This window comes from Macaca nemestrina, chromosome 8 (assembly GCF_043159975.1).
Source record: "Macaca nemestrina isolate mMacNem1 chromosome 8, mMacNem.hap1, whole genome shotgun sequence".
Taxonomy (NCBI): Eukaryota; Metazoa; Chordata; class Mammalia; order Primates; family Cercopithecidae; genus Macaca; species Macaca nemestrina.
This window is the reverse complement of record NC_092132.1, coordinates 60,734,307-60,752,288: the sequence shown is the minus strand read 5'-3', so window position 1 is coordinate 60,752,288 and position 17,982 is coordinate 60,734,307. Positions and strand designations below refer to the sequence as shown.

At 34.6% G+C, this 17,982-nt stretch overlaps 1 protein-coding gene and 1 long non-coding RNA gene across 19 annotated transcripts in view; one reads left to right on the top strand and one right to left on the bottom strand.

The window, feature by feature from the left end:
- The window catches only part of LOC105477129 (RALY RNA binding protein like), a 733,794-nt gene that overhangs the window by 390,524 nt on the left and 325,288 nt on the right, over positions 1-17,982 (top strand). The window lies entirely within an intron of this gene.
- The window catches only part of LOC139355815 (uncharacterized), a 46,200-nt gene continuing 32,584 nt past the window's right edge, over positions 4,367-17,982 (bottom strand). Inside the window, exon 3 of the long non-coding RNA XR_011606921.1 lies at positions 4,367-4,498. This is a non-coding gene — a long non-coding RNA (uncharacterized lncRNA). The remainder of the gene's footprint in view (positions 4,499-17,982) is intronic.

Sequence of the window (17,982 nt, the reverse complement as noted above, 5' to 3'; positions counted from 1 at the left end):
TGATATTTTTTATTTGGGAAAAAAGATGATAAAATAATATTTTTCTGTTCATGTTAGAATATTCAATAGTGGGTTTATAAGTACTAAATGTAAGAATTATTTTGAAATCATAAAAATATAGTAAGTGTGAAAGCATTAAAATAATTATACTTAGGGAAGTCAGAGTGGAATTGTCTTAGAAACAATTAAGAACTATATTTATTCTCTTATTCAACCACAATTATATCTTCGGATAATCTCAAAAAGCAGAAAACAGATCCTTTGTCCTTTGTTTATATATTTTTTAATTTTGAAGTCATTAACATAGCTTTTTATGTAACCCATTCAGCGTTTGGAAAATACTTATTTCTCGTGAAATTAAATTTGCATTTCATGGTGATTCATTTTTCATGTAGATGATTGTGAATTTAGTTTGTTAGGTTGGACTATTTTGATTAATAATTAGAACATCAGGAATGGTATAATAAAATGGAAAAATAGTAATATTATTAATTAAAGAATAAGCAGAGATCTGGCTTGTGAAAATAAAATAATGAAAGTGATAACTTATTCAGGATTTAAGGGGCTCAGGTGGGAAAAAATTAGACATCTCAGGATATGACCAAGCTGTGGTTGATTATTTCATACAGCTAAAATCAGGTCAGAGTAGTGGCTAACATAGGTCAGTAATAAAAGGGCAAGAAACAGGGGTTGGAAAGGAGGCTGCTAGTAGACACTGGGCTGGGTTATGAGCTCCAAGTGTGCTGTAGAGGCATAGTACAAGAGAGTTCTGAACTCCTACAATCAAGTGTAGGCAATATATTAGGGTTTTTTGTTTTGTTTTCTTTTGTTTTTAATTGCCTCAAATGGATGCTAACTCTGCCTAACCTAAGCAAAAATGAATGTACTGGAAGACTATCTGAGAGTTTATAATTTCCATGAGAAGACTGGAGAATCAGACATGGGAAATGATAAATCCAAAGTAACTACAAGGTCTAAAAGGTCTAATTGCTAGCTAGAGTCACATGAACACATTTTCAAATTTCATTCTTATGCCATTATTTGGATTATATGGAGAGAGTGTCCAAATATCTGTGTCAGGTTACCAATCTATCTCTTGGCTAGGGAAGGGTAATATACTTTAAATAAAATGTTCACTAGGCTATAAACAATAGGAAAAGAGACAATTTCTCAAAAAAGGGGAAATTATCAAAAGAAGGTGAAGTGGAAGTTAAACAACTAAATATACTAATAATAATGTTAGCAACAAAAGGTAGAAACTATCCAGAGCCATAGGTATTTCTATAGATACCAAAAAGATTGTGAAGGCACAATACAATAACAATAGAGACACTGTAGCCTGGTATATAATGTTTTTATTCCATTCATTGCTATTTCAGTGTCTTAATTGTGATTACTATTTCTAGCAATGCTCCCCCACCACCAAAACATAGTGGTTCTCTTTGCCAGAGAATTATCTTCTGCTGAAAGACTCACCTCTTATTTTGCATTCAAAAATAGTTTGGTTTAGGATAATACAGATTAGGGTAAATTATTTTATCAGTGGCAAATGATATTGCAGACCAAATTTCAAGTGAAGAAGAAGGGATAAGGTAGACACGGATGCCTGGGTTGACCACTGCAGAGAGGCAGCCCATCACCCTGCTTATCTGTTTGGGGAAGACATTGTAAGAAGAGGTTTCAAGTCAGAGAATTTGTCAATTAAATGCCCTTGGCTAACTCTCTTCATCAAGAGTTACCTATTCTCTATTTCTGGTTCTAATTATTAAATGGATGTTTTCTCCTCGCTCTAGATTTTGTGATTGTGCAGCAAAGGAATCATATTTTGTGTTGAGTTTAGGGAACCTCTGAAATCCTAGAATTTTGAGTGTATTTTTCAGAAGCTCCTTCCCATCTTCTTTCAATAAGTTTTATTGAATACAATATGTCAGGCATTATGCCAGTTAACAATAATTAATACCAATCTCCGAAAATCTAATTTTTCTTAACCTAGGAACCTGACAATAGAGCTATTTAGGATTGCATATGCTGCCTATTACATTTTCTTCTATAAATGGCAATTTTACAAGTGAAATAAGCCAGACTAAGAAAAATACTGCATGATCTCACATAAAAATGGAATATTTAAAAAGTATAATGTATAGGAACAGAGAGTAGCAATGGTAGTTACCAGGAGTGGGACTGATTGTAGCGGGGGAATAGCAAGATTTAGTTACTATTATGTAGGATGAGTATGCTTAAAAATGAGGTCCGGTAGTCCCCTCCTTATCTGTGGCTGATATATTCTAAGATCCCTAGTGAATGCCTGAAATCACAGACAGTCCTGATCCCTATGTATACTATGTTTTTTCCTAAATGTACATAACAATAATAATCTTCAATTTATAAATTAGGCACAGTAAGAGATTAACAACAATTATAATAAAATAGAATAATTATAACAATATGCCAGCATCACTACTCTTAAACTCTGGGGCCATTATTCAGCAAAATAAGGGTTACTTGAACACAGCCACTGCAATAGTGAGAGAGCCAATCTTATCGGATCTGAGATGGCCGCTAAGAGACTAACGGGCATGTAGTGAAGACAGCATGGATACACTAGACATAAGGACGATTTGGGTCCTAGAATGAAGTGGAACCCTGTGAGATCTCATCACACTACTAAGAATGGCACACAATTAAAAACTGATTATTTATTTATTTATGGAATTTTCCAATTAAAATTTTTGAACAACAGTTGACCTCCAGGTACTTTGAAGTATTACTGAAGCTGATATATCTAAGAACTCTTTCAACCTGGCCTTTTAGATTTCCACCGAACAGTTGTTCTTTGATTTCAGTATACAAGACATTTTTCCTACTGTCATTTCACAGCTGAACAAGCCATGTGAACTTTCAGAAGCTATCATACAATTTAACTTTCAAATGCTTATGTTAGGGATTAAAAATGCAAACTCAGTAGTCTCTTGGATTCAAATCCTGACCAAAATTCTTGCTGTAAAATCCCTTATGTGAATCCCATTGTGTGCCAGCTATCATGTAACCTCATCCCTGACTAATATTTACTTTAATTGCATGTGATCTTACTCATTAAAGTTCATTTGCATAAGGAGAGTGAACTATAACCAGCCAGCGAGTTTAAAACCTGCAGTCTTTTGTTATTCCCTGTGATAAACTTTGGTCTTACTAGTGATGCCCTCTACGTTTAATGGTATCAAAAACTCATAAGCAAATATTAACTCATTAACATCTTCACATATTGTTTCGACCAACACATTTTCTCCTAAATTTACCAATTTAATATTTCTACTAATATATTAATATAATTTGTTTTTTCCTTACAGTTATAATTAGGAGTTCCATCAAGTAGGTGAAAGATGGTGGTATAAAATTTATGGGAAAAGATTCCTGCAAAATGGAACAGATAGGCATTCAGCTTTAGCAGTGACCACTATTCACTAATATAGCTACTTGCCACTTTCGCCTTTACAAATCACTACTAACTAGACTAACTACCTTCTTGCTAAACAAAATGTGGTCTGCAGAGCAGAAACATCTGTCTCCCTTGACAGACTGGGGGCCAACTAGAGGCCTACAGAATCAGATTCTGCATTTTAATAAGGTCTCCAGGCAATGCCTGTGCTGATTACAGTTAGGGAGACATTACGCTAATCTACCAAGGTGATCAGAGACTGGGAATACCATGCAGAGAGACCTTGGGCACAAGACTCAATCACCATATGTGCAATATAGAAGCCTGTGGCTTTATGGCATAGAGTCCTTTGGATGAAGGTCTGAATACCTGGACAAATCTTACCTTGCAGAGAAATGTTGATTCTGGAAAGAAATGGCAGTCACTCTTACATGGGCAGTCCTAGGAGTACCTGATGACCCCTTTGTAACAGATGAACTGCGCAGGAGACCTGGATCTTTTCTGGCTCAGAGAATATGACAGTAGTGGCTTTGGCAGCAAAGCAACTCAGGAGTAGAGCAATTTCCTAATTCTTTCAGTGGAGGACCGGTGGCTTTCCAACTGGCATATCACGGAACCACAGGAACAGATACAGGTTATTTCTGCATAAGATTCCATAACATCTTGCTTAATTCTCATGAAACATAAGCTCACGAGGAAACACAAAAACAAACAAACAAACAAGAAAGCAATGCCATTAAGAGCATTGAGAAATTATACAGAGGAAAAAGAAGAAAACTAAACAGCACAAGCATCTTCAAGGAAAGAAGAACTGGGGGAGGCTGACTATTACATTGGCACTCACACTCTATTTCCTGAGAACCTTTATATGAGTTAAGTACAGTCTCTTGCATAGTCAAGTTAAATTTACATCCATAAGACTGACAATTCATACAATACAGGCTACCACTGGAAAATGAAACTTGAAGCCCACAGAAAGTTTGAAATCATTCAGAAGTATCCAAAGTGTATGTTCGGATGTGTATATGATCACCATTTTCTCATCCAAGTCTGTTTTCTCATCTGCAAAATGGGAAAAGAGTTTAGCTGTGAATAGTCCCGGGCACTCTGAATCCATCTGCGTCCTTACTTTTGAGTTTCTTTGGTGCCTCAGCTGCTCATTGGCATATCCAAGGCCACAGAAGCTAGTAGGATAGGAAATTTTTTTGGCAGGACTGTGATAGAGTCAAGTCATGATCTAAATCCTGGCTCTAGTCTGCTCCAGATGTTTTACTCTGTGGTTATCGCGATTATTGCAGCAATTTCACCCAGCAAGCCAATACCATTGCTAAGAAACCTCTAGTCTCTTAAAATAGAAAATACAGGTCCTTCTCATGGAAATTAATATTAGAAATGGAAAATAGTTATATGTGACTAACATAATTATATCTTCCTTAATTTTCTTATCTTGAAATAGTTATTTAGCACATGGACACGTTTACTCTTTCTGTATTTAATCCAGCTTTCTTGGAACAATTTTGTATGGAAATGTACCTTCAGGTTTCAAGGAAACCTAAGGGAAAACTGTGCTTTATCTTAGAAGAACCAGTATTTGGGGCAGATTTAGAGCCTTTAGTGTAAGCAAAGCTGGCTGATTAAATTGGTCACTTTTTTTGTTTTAATTCCCAGCAGTTGATATGGCACAGTGAACGTAGATCTTTTCTTCGTTGTTTTTATGTGCAGGAAATTGCTCCACTAGAAATAAACCTTTTCTTCCGTACACTGTGGTTAAAGATAATGTTTTAAAAAGATGTCTCCCTCTTATTCACTTTTAAGTTTTATGATATTATGATTCTGTTGCTTATTTTGGTTACATGATTCTATATGTATTTGGGATTTATGCTTTATTATAGATTTTGAAAAATGTAATGCTTATTTGCTTTGTGTTTAATTTTTACATTTAAGGGACATTATTTTAACAATATAAAAAGATTTCAATGTGATTTCAGGAGTTTCTAGAATTTTGCGTTTATGTAAAATTTTTACAGGTATGTAAAAATGTATTTGAGAATTTCCCTGGGGGAATTGAAGACATATATATATACACAAAAGAATACAAAAAGAAACAATTTATTCATATAAACTGCTTTCTAATGACTAAATACTATCTTATAATGGTTTTACCTCTCTTAGATTTAATTCTTATAATCATGTTTCTTCCATCAATTCTAACTTTAAAAAGTGGTACAAAATATAAGTTAGCTCTGCCTTTCTTTATTATCTCTTAACATAAGTTTCCTCCTATAAATAGTAGGTGTTCTTATGTACTCTCTGAATAGAAGTCTTAGAAAGCAAAAAGTTCTTATGTATCCTTAGCCCAATCTCAAACTCTGTAGAAACACCACTATTAATATCTGTCACACATAATAATCTGGCTTCTCTTAAACGCTTTCAAGAATGACTATTATTATTGGGAAATATTTCCTGGACTAAGCTTCACCCTGCATTTTCATAATGTTAACTTCTTCCCAAGCTTATAATCTGCATCTTTAGAGAAGCTTAAGGCTCAATCCATATGATAGCCATTCAGATATTTTTAAATTGTCAACATTTTATTGTGAAAGTCTTTTATGTTTTGCTGTCTGCCACAATCCCTTCAATGTTTTTCCCATTCGTAGTTTCTAGATCTTTTATTATCTTCCTGCTAATCCTTTCATGGCTTCTCCCTGAATTGTTGGTTAGTTTTGTAAAGAATAGTGATTTTACAGACATAAAGGCTTTTAAAATTATTGTCTGAATACCAGAAATAAAAGCTTTTTTAGGTCCTGAATCTCCCAAACTACATTTCATCATATTTATATTAGTGTGACCCAAGTTTAATTACCTTACTTAGCAATACTTTTATTTTGTATTGTAATGATTGTTCAATCAACAAATATATTAAAATCTTCATAAAAACATTCATATAAAATAAGTTCAAAAAAGCTCATATAAAATACTATTTAGGCAAGTGTGTGTTCATGCTGTATTCATGCAATTTACTTATCTGAATGTAAATCAAGGCTTTATATTTATCAAAGCTGATATTCATTTTGCTAATGTGCTTTCATAATTTTCATTTACAAAAATTATTTTAAATGTCTTATTCTATTTTATAATATATTAGCAGCTTCTCTGAGATTTGTGTTATCTACCTTCTGGTGACCAATGAATGGGACAGTATTAAATTATATCCCAAAGAATCTCTCTCCTGGACTATGTAAATTACATATGTAGATAATGACAAATAGATTAATTAGCTAATACAATTTTAGTGCAGAAGCTCAACTACTTATCAATTTACCAAACGATATGTTTTCATAGCCATCTCCTCTTATGTTGCCCATTTGACTGGCACAGGATATTTTTATTAAATATCTTGGCAAATGAAGATAATCAATTTCTGTAACACTTATGTAGCATCTAGCATTAAAACAGGAAATATTTATTTTAGTATCCCTTGGTCATATGAAATTAAAGCTAGTTTCTGAAGAGAATTTCTATAATAAGATTATGCTGTATATGAAAAAGGTTTTATAAATTTTGATGATATTATGCATTATAAGGGATTAATGAGGATTGAAAAAATGATCTGCTTAATAATAGTCTATCCTAGAATTTTTTTTGAAAACATTAAACAATAGGATTATTAGTTTTATGGATCTTCAACTCCTAGAAAAAGAACTAGTAATAATAAATGACAATAAATAGTTATGAAATTAATGTATGAATGCCTGTTGATTGTGATGAAGTGCCAACTAAAGAAAGATATAAGGTTATATTAATTTAGGTGCAAATTTTAACTTTGCTATTTACTTATGCTGTGAATCCTGAATAATTTACATAACTTTTCTGAGCATCCTCAACTTCCTCATTTGTAAAATGTGTTAATACCACCTACCTTGGGGGATTAAGTAAAAAAATGTATATGAAATAAAATAGCACAAAATTGTTTATTTCCTTCTTTTACCCCATCTCTTCCTCCAGTAACTAAAGATGAAATGAATTAATTGCTTTGTGCCTTAGTACATTGAACATAAAACTAATTATAAATTAGGTCACGCAAAAGTTCGGTCATTTGGCTACTAGTATCCTTTGATAATGGAAGTATTATGGTGTGTGTTTTTTCACAGGGGCCATTAGACTGTAGGTCATTTGGATGTTATTAGGAGAAAGAATGATGATCTTGAATTGCATAGAACATTTCGTGCTTTCTCATGCTGTGCCCTTTACTCTTTCCCTTTTTAAGAGAAAGTTTGCAACAAAAGAATTTTTAAACTATATTATGATAATATTCTTCTATACTGGAACAAAAAAAATAAAAACGTACAAATAAATTCAAACTATGGAAAAAGTTGGTGGGGCAGGGGTGGAAACTATGAAAAATAAACAATCAAAGCAGCAGATACGTTCCTAAATTAAAAGAAAATTAAATATTAGAATAACTAAAGACTTCAGTAAACTACAACAAAGCCAAGGATTTTTTTCTTCTCTGTACATACTAGAGCCACTTACTTTCTGCTTAATTCACATTATACTTTATTATATAGCAGTAGACAATTTTGCTTTCTTAGAACATTTTATTCATTTACTACAAATGTATATTGACTCTGGATGTCTGTTGAGAAATTATGCAACTAAACAAGAACTCATACCCATGATTTTTTTTAGGTGGTTGAAGACTTTTATGGTGCAGTTATCCAAATTAATGCAGGAATAGAATCAGACACTAACCTTGAGAGTGCATAATCCAAAATTTACTGCATAATATACTATTTTTAGGAAACTGAAATAAGAGCGAAACAATGTACCTCTAGTTTTTCTAAAACCAGTAATTACTTGTGGGTAAGTTATCTAAATTATTGAAACTTGGCCCCAATTTTCCCAGCTTTTTAAAATTAAAGAATTATACAGTTTTATATACCCAACATACTCCTGAGTCTATGATCATATAAGATTTTTCAAAGTGACTGTGTTAATACATTTAAACATAATTTTCTCATTTACAGTTTCTTATAAAATTTCTCTACCAACCTATCCCATCTCCTCGAACAATTTCCTCCCATCCCTCTTTTATATTGAATATGGAAAGAATCATTTCTTCTTTTTTTTTTCAGTGTGGCATATTTTATTATTATTATTATACTTTAAGTTCTAGGGTACATGTGCACAACGTGCAGGTTTGTTACATATGTATACATGTGCCATGTTGGTGTGCTGCACCCATTAACTCGTCATTTACATTAGGTATATCTCCTAATGCTATCCCTCCCCCTTCCCTCCTCCACACAATAGGCCCCGGTGTGTGATGTTCCCCTTCCTGTGTCCAAGTGATCTCATTGTTCAATTCCCACCTATGAGTGAGAACATGCAGTGTTTGGTTTTCTGTTCTTGCGATAGTTTGCTGAGAAGGATGGTTTCCAGCTGCATCCATGTCCCTACAAAGGACACGAATTCATCCTTTTTTATGGCTGCATAGTATTCCATGGTGTGTATGTGCCACATTTTCTTAATCCAGTCTGTCACTGATGGACATTTGGGTTGATTCCAAGTCTTTGCTATTGTGAATAGTGCTGCAATAAACATACGTGTGCATGTGTCTTTATAGCAGCATGATTTATAATCCTTTGGGTATATACCCAGTTATGGGATGGCTGGGTCAAATGGTATTTCTAGTTCTAGATCCTTGAGGAATCACCACACTGTTTTCCACAATGGTTGAACTAGTTTACAGTCCCACCAACAGTGTAAAAGTATTCCTATTTCTCCACATCCTCTCCAGCACCTGCTGTTTCCTGACTTTTTAATGATTGCCATTCTAACTGGTGTGAGATGGTATCTCGTTGTGGTTTTGATTTGCATTTCTCTGATGGCCAGTGATGGTGAGTATTTTTTCATGTGTCTGTTGGCTGTATGAATGTCTTCTTTTGAGAAGTGTCTGTTCATATGCTTTGCCCACTTTTTGATGGGGTTGTTTGTTTTTTTCTTGTAAATTTGTTTGAGTTCTTTGTAGGTTCTGGATATTAGCCCTTTGTCAGATGAGTAGATTGCAAAAATTTTCTCCCATTCTGTAGGTTGCCTATTCACTCTGATGATAGTTTCTTTTGCTGTGCAGAAGCTCTTTAGTTTAATTAGATCCCATTTGTCAATTTTGGCTTTTGTTGCCGTTGCTTTTGGTGTTTTAGACATGAAGTCCTTGCCCATGCCTATGTCCTGAATGGTATTACTTAGGTTTTCTTCTAGGGTTTTTATGGTTTTAGGTCTAATATTTAAGTCTCTAATCCATCTTGAATTAATTTTCGTGTAAGGAGTAAGGAAAGGATCCAGTTTCCTTATGGAAACTGGCTACTTATGGCTAGCCAGTTTTCCCAGCAGCATTTATTACATAGGGAATCCTTTCCCCATTTCTTGTTTTTGTCAGGTTTGTCAAAGATCAGATGGCTGTAGATGTGTGGTATTACTTCTGAGGGGTCTGTTCTGTTCCATTGGTCTATATCTCTGTTTTGGTACCAGTACCATGCTGTTTTGGTTACTGTAGCCTTGTAGGAAAGAATCACTTCTTAGAGTAATTCAAGAATTGCCCTTTTTTGAATAGGGTTGTTTATTTTGTTGTTGAGTTTTAGGAGTTCTCTATATATTCTGATCATTAATCACTTATCAGATATATGTGCAGATGTTTTCTCCCATTCTGTGGGTTTTCTAGAACTCAGTTCGTATTAACTTTTAAAATTTTGTTTTAATTTTAGACAGGGGATACATGTGCATGTTCATTACATAGGTATATTGCATAATGGTGGGGATTGGGCTTCCAGTGTACCCAAAACACAAATAGTGTTGTACCCAGTAGGTAATTTTTCAAACCTCACCCTCTACCACCCTCCCTTTTTGGAGTCCTCAGTGCCTATTATTTTTATCTGTATGTCCATGTGTTTAGCTCCCATTTATAAGTGAAAACATGCAGTATTTGATTTTTTGTTCTGAGATATTTTACTTAGGTCTCCATCTCCATCTATGTTGCCACAAAGGAAACAATTTCATTGTTATTTTTTTATGGCTACATACTATTCCATGGTGTGTATATATACCACATTTTCTTTATCTAATCAACCATTGATGAGCACTTAGGTTGGTCCCATGACTTTGCAATTGTGAATTGTGTTGTAATAAATATACGAGTGAAGATTTTTTTTTTTTTTTCATTTTTTTCTATAATGATTTATTTTTGCTTAGGTGGGTACCAGGTAGTGGGATTGCTGGATTGGATGGTAATTCTATTTTTAGTTCTTTGAGGTATCTTCATACTGTTTTCCATAGAGGTTTAACTAACTGACATTCCCACAAACAGGGCATAAGCATTCCCTTTCCTCCACATTTATGCCAATATCTGTTATTTGTTGACTTTTAAATGGTAGCCATTCTGACTGTGGCAAGTTGATACCTCAGTATGGTTTTAATTTGTCTCTCTCTGGTTAAGTGATGTTGAGCATTCTTTTCATGTGTTTGTTGGCTGCTTGTGTATTTTATTTTGAGAAGTGTCTGTTCATGTCCTTTTCCCAGTTTTTAATGTGGTTGTTTATTTTTTTTCTTCTTGATGTGTTGAGTTTTTTGTAGATTCTAGATATTATTAGTCCTTTGTTGGAGGCATAATTTGCAAATATTTTCTCTCATTCTGTAGGTTGTGTGCTTAGTCTGGTGATTATCCCTTTTTCTATGCAGAAGGTTTTCAGTTTAATTAAGTGTGATTTGTCTATTTTTGCTTTTGTTGCATTTATCTTTAGGGTCTTAATTATAATTTCTTTGCCTAGGGGGTCCAGTTTCATTTATTTGCATATTGCTAACCAACTTTCCTAGCACCATTTATCAAGTAAGTTGTCATTTTGCCATTCTTTGTTTTTGACCTTTTTGTCAAAAATCAATCAGTTGTAGACATGTGTCTTTATTTCTGGGTTCTATATCCTTTTCCATTGATCTACATGTGTATTTTTGTGCCAGTACCATGCTTTTATACCTACTATAGTCTCGTAGTATAAATTGAATTCAAGTAATGTGATGCCTCCAGATTTCTTCTTTTGCTGACAATTGGCTCTTTTTGTGCTTCCATGGGAATTTTAGGATTGGTTTTCTAATTCTGTGAAAGATGACATTAGTAATTGGATAGGAATTATGCTGAATCTGTAGGTTGCCTTGGGCAGTATAATCATTTTAACAATATGGATACTTTCGATCCTTGAGCATTGGGTTTTTTTATTTGTTTGTGTCATCTATGATTTCTTTCATTGGTGTTTTCAGTTCTCCTTGTATGGATCTTTCACCTTGTTGGTTAAATGTATTCTAAAGTATTTTTTTTCTGGCTATTGTAAATGGGATTGGGTTCTTGATTTTGCTCTCAGCTTGAACATTATTGGTGTGTAGAAAAGTTACTGAGTTAGGCACATTGATTTTCATATCCTGAAACTTTACTGACATCATTTATTGACTTTAGGAGTCTTTTGGAGGAATCTTAGGGTTGTCTAGATATATAATGATGTCATCAGGGCCAGAGATAATTTGACTTCCTCTTTTCCAATTTGAATGCGTTTTATTTCCTTCTCTTGCCTGATCTCTCTGGCTAGAACTTACAATACTGTGTTGAATAGGAGTGAGGAAAGTGGATATGTTTGTGTTGTGCCAGTTCTTAGGCAGAGTGCTTTCAACATTTTTCCATTCAATATGATGCTGGCTGTGTATTTGCCATGGATGGCTCTTATTATTTTGAGGTATTTTCCTTGATGCCTGGTTTTTTGTGGGTTTTTTTAATCATGAAAGGATGTTGGATTTTATTAGATGCTTATTCTGCATCTTTTGAGATGATCATATTTTTTAAAAATTTTGTTTATGTCATGAATCACATTTATTGATTTGCATATGTTGAACTATCCTTGCATGCATGGAATAACACCCACTTGACCATGATAAATTATCTTTTCATGTGCTATTGGATTCTGTTGACTAGTATTTTGTTGAGGAGTTTTGCATCTAGGTTCATCAGGGATATTGGCCTGTAGTTCTCTTTTTTGTTGTCTGATTTTGGTATCAGGGTGATACTGATGTCTTAGAATGAGCCAGGAAGGAACCCTTCCCCCTTGATATTTTGAAATAACTCTTCCTTTTATGTTTGGTAACATTCAGCTATGAATCCATCTAGTCCTGGGATTCCTTTTGTTGGAAGATTTTTTTATTACCGATTCAATTTTATTACTCATTATTGGTCTGTTAAGGGTTTCTATTTCTTCTTGATTCAATCTTGGCTAGTTGTATGTCTTTAGAAATTTATCCATTTCTTTTAGGTTTTCCAGTTGTGCAAATAGGGGTGTTCATAGTAGTCTCTGATGATCTTTTGTATTTCTGTGATATGAGTTGTTAATATCACCTTTATAATTTCTAATTGTACTTTTTTGAATCTTCTCGTTTTTTCTAGGTTAAACTAGGTAGTGGTGTATCAACTTTGTTTATCCTTTCAAAGAACCAACTTTTTCTTTCATTGGTCTTTTGTATAATTTTTTTGGTCTCAATCTCATTTAGTTCTCCTCTGATCTTTGCTGTTTATTTTCTTATGCTAGCTTTATGTTTAATTTGTTCTTGTTTTTCCAGTTTCTTAAGGTGTGATATTAGGTTGTTAATTTGAGATCTTTCTCTTTTTTATGTAGACAGTTAATGCAATAAACTTTTCTCTTAGTAGCACTTTTGTTTTATTCCAGAGGTTTTTGTTTATAGTTTGTCCATTTTCATTTGTTTTGAAATTTTTTTCTGATATCTGCCTTAATTTATTTCTTTACCCAAAGGTCATTCAGGAGCAAATTGTTTAGTTTTCATGACATTTTATAGTTTTGAGAGCTCCTCTTGGAATTGATTTCTAATTTTATTCAACTGTAGTCTGAGAAGACATTTGATATGAATTTGATGTTTTTGAGACTTGTTTTATGGCCAAGCATATGGTAAATTCTGGAGAATGTTCCATGCATATATGAAAAGAATGTATATTCTGCCTTTGTTGGGTAGAATATTCTGTAAATGTCCATTGGGTCCACTTGGTCTGTAGTCCAGTTTAAGTCCAAAGTTGAGTCTGTATGTGTCTTTAGCAATTAGGTGAGTCTCTTGTATGCAGCAGATGTTTGGGTCTTGGTTTTTTTGTTTTGTTTTGTTTTTCTTTTCTTTTCTTTTTTTTTTAATCCTTTTGCCACTCTATCTTCCAAATAGTGCATTTAGGCCATTTATGTTCAAGGTTAATATTGATATGTGAGAATTTTTCCTGTCATAGTGTTGTTAGCTAGTTGCCTTGAAGTTTCATATCTGTAATTATTTTTTGGGATCTGTGGTATTTGTGATTACATGTCCTTTTATGATGGTGACTATCATCCATCCATTTCCATGTTTAGAACTCCTTTGAGTGTTTCTTGTAGGGTTGATCTAATAGTGATAAATTCCCTTAATGTGTGCTTGTCTGGGAAAGACTTAACTTTCTTTTCTTCATTTATGAAGCTTAATTTGGGAGCAAATGAAATTCTTGGCTGGCATTATTTTCCTTATGGAGGCCGAAAATAGGCCTGTAATCTTTTCTGCCTTGTAATGTTTCTGCTGAGAAGTTTGCTGTTAGTCTCATGGGATTCCTTTTATAGGTGATATAACTACTCTCTAGCTGCTTTTTAAGATTTGTTCTTTCATGTTGACCTTGGATAGTCTGATGACTATATAACTTAGTGATGTTTGTCTTGTATAGTATCTTTCAGGAATTCTCTGCATTTCTTGGATCTGAATGTCTACATCTCTAACAAGATCAGGGAAATTTTCCTGTATTTTTCTCTCAAATATGTTTTTTAGATTTATTACTTTTTTCTCTCTCTCAGGAATGCCTACAAGTAGTAGGTTTTGTTACTTTACATAATGCCATATTTATCAAAGTCCTTTCTAAAAATTATTTTTTCTATATTTTTGTCTGACTGGGTTAATTTGAAAGGTTGACCTTCAACCTTTCAAGCTTTGAAGCTCTTTCTTCTGATTTGTCTAGTAGATTGTTAAAACTTCAACTGTTTTTTGAAATTTCTTTAATGAATTTTTTTATTTCTAGTAGTTCTGTTTGTTTGTTTGTTTGTTTGTTTGTTTGTTTTAAATATCTGTCCCTTTTTTCATTTCCTGGATTGCTTTTGTGGTTTCTTTGTGTTGCTTTTCAACTTTCTCTTACATTTCATTGAGCTTTCATACAGTCCACACATTAAGCTTCCATACAAGTCATGTCAGTTGTGGTGGTATTGGCTACTTGGGTCAGCCCAACCTCAGCCCCTGGGGGCAGTGGTCAGATGCCAGTAGTGTTAGACTGGACTAGGCAATTTCCCAATTCCCAAACCCCTAGATGGTCTATTGCATGGCATAGACATATCCTGAAAGGGCTGGACCAGGACCACACCACCAGTCTTGCTCTCTGGGGCCGAGAATTCATGTGCTGGCTGTGTTAGGGCATGGAACACTGTTCCTTAGGGTCACTGGAAGAATTGTAAGGTGGGAGCAGGCAGAATGCTTAGGTGGTAGGAGCCTGAGGGCAGATCACAAACCTGTGGTGGAAGGGCTGTCAGAAGTGCTCCAGGCTGTGACTGAAATGGTCAGGTTATAGCAGGGTGGTTATGCTGTGGGCTTTTCACTGGGGAAGTCACACCTCACTCAATTGGACCAATAGAGACTGGAATTTCCCTCCCACAGAAGCATCAGTGCATTTCATTGTTGGGAGTGCATGAATGTGCCCTGACTCTCTGCTCACTCCCTGGCCCCAAGGACAGCAGAAGCAGTAGTGGTAGTGGCAGTGACTTTTTTGGGAGCTAAAGGGCTTACTGTTGTCCTTACAGCCTGGATATCAGACTGTAAGGAACTGCAGCCATAGTGCTCATGTGGGAACAGGGCAACTCTGCTGGGAGCCTAATGCTGAGGTGGATGGGCCCTGTTTATCAGGGAACAGTGGAAGCAGGGAGTTGTGCAGTGTGTAGTCTGTCCACTCCTTCCTACCACATCTGCAATATGTCTTTGGGATGTGTAAAAGTGCCTGTCCTCCCCACTCCGTCCTTATCAGGTGGCAACAGCTGACACCAGGATGCTCAGGAATTAAAAGGCTGTGGGATTCCACCTGGTCTTGAGCAGTGCCTCTACACAGTCTTCAGGCAGCTCTCTGTATTCATCTAGAGGCCCAAGGGGGCCAAAGAGACTCCCTTATGACTAGGATTGTAAAGGTCCATAGTGAAAGTGTCAAACCCTGGGAGTGTCTCATTCACTCACCCCTTGCCCATATTAAGGAGCTTCTCCCAGCTCTGCTGTGATGTGAGCTCTGTAGGCTGCCTGGCTTCACTCTCCTCTGCTTTCTATAAATCCTATCACTTCTCTAATGAATTCAAGCGTATTTTCTTAAATGATCCACTTGAAATGTTAGTACTTACTATTTTAATTCTCTTCCATGAGAGGCACCCACTAGCTGCTTCTAGTCAGACATCACAAATACCAGAACTCAATATTACCTTTTGTTGCACAAAATGTTTTTAATCTAATGATGCACAATTTGTTTGTTTTTTCTTTTGCTGCCTTTGCCTTTAGGTCATATCCAAGAAATCATTGCCAAATCCAGTGTCCTTAAGTTTTAGTTTATATTTTCTTCTAAGAGTTTAGTTTGAGGTCTTACATTTAGGTCTTTAATCCATTTTGAGTTAATTTTTGTATATGATGTTAGGTAAGGGTTGAGCTCTATTCTTTTGCATTTGAATATCAGTTTTCACAGAACTGTTTGTCCGAAAGACTGTTCTTTTCCCATTGAATGATCTTGGCAGCCTTGTCAAACATCGTTTGACCATATATGCCAGGTTTTATTTCTGGGTTCTCTCTTCTACTTCATTAGTTGATATGTCTGTCTTTATGCCAGTACTGCATAGTTTTGATTACTGTAGCCTTGTAGTGACTTTTAACACCAGGAAATATGAGTCCTCCTGCTTTATTGTTCTTTTTCAAGACAGTTTTGTATATTCAGGGTCCTTTGAGATTCCACATGAATTTTAGTGTGGGTTCTATTTCTGCAAAAGCATATCATTGGGATTTTGACAGGGATTGCATTGAGTCTGGAGATCAATTTGGGTAATACGGACCTCTTAACAATATTAAGTCTCCCAATCTATGAACATGGGATGTGTTTCCATTTCTTTATGTCTTCTTTAATTTATTCTGTAATTTTCATTGGGTAAGTCTTAACCTCCTTGGTTAAATTAAATTCTAAGTTTTTTATTTCTTTCCATACTATTGTAAATTGAATTGTTTTTTCCAAATTTTTTAGATTTTTTTATTGTCTGCAATTGATTTTTGTAGATTAAATTTGTATCCTGATACCTGATACTATGTTGAATTCATTTATTAACTCTAACAGTTGTTAGTGGCATTTTCAATATTTTCTGCATATAAGATCATATTATCTGAAAAAAAAGAGATAATTTTACTTATTTCTTTCCAGTGTGGATGCCTCTTTTTTTTGTTTGTTTGTTTTGCTTTGTTTTTTGGTTTTTGCCTAATTGCTGTGGCTAGAACTTCCAGTGCTCTGTTGAATAGAAGTAGTAAAAGCATGCATTTGTGCCTTGTTCCTGTTTTTTTTTTTTTTAAGTCCTTTAATCTTTCACCATTAAGTATAATGTTGATTATGAGTTTTACATGTATGGCTTTTATTATGTTGAGATTTTTATCTTGTATTCCTTTTTTTAAAAAATCATGAAAGGCCATTGAATTTTGTCAGATGCTTTTTCTGCATCAGTCGAGATGATCTTATGTTTTTAAATTCATTCCATGAATGTAAAGCATCACATTGATCAAATTTTGCATAATGAACCATCCCTACATTCCAGAAATAAATCTAACTTGGTCATGTTGTATAATTTTTTAATACACTGCTGAATTCAATTTGCTAGTATTGAGGATATTTACATCAACTTTCATAAAACAGATCAGTCTGTAGCTTTCTTTTCTTGTCATGTCTTTGTTTGACTTTGGTTTCAAACAGTTATATTTTTAACAAGCCCTCTAGAAGATTCTATTGTGTGAACATTTACCCTTTGTCATAATTTACAGTCAAAATGTCAGCAGAACCTCCCATTTTGACTAATATATAATATATCCTCTAAACTGGTGCTCCTCTGATAATAAAATAGGGTTCACTCTTGAGAGTGAAAGTATCAATGTGACTAGGCAATGGTGCCCAGTTTTTGTTGTTTTGTTTTTGTCAAACACTAGTCTAGATGTTGCCGTGAACATATTTGCAGATGTTAATCACATCTGCAATCAATTGACTGATAAGTAGAGGATATTACCTTCAGTAACATTGGTGGGCACCATCCATTAAATTGAAGGCATAAAGAGCAGACACTGAGGTTTCCTAGAGAAAGAAGAAATTTTGCCTCAAGACTGTAACATATAAATTCTGCCTGAGTTTTCAGTTTTCCAGCCTGCCTACAAATTGTGGTCTCAAGGCTACAACATCA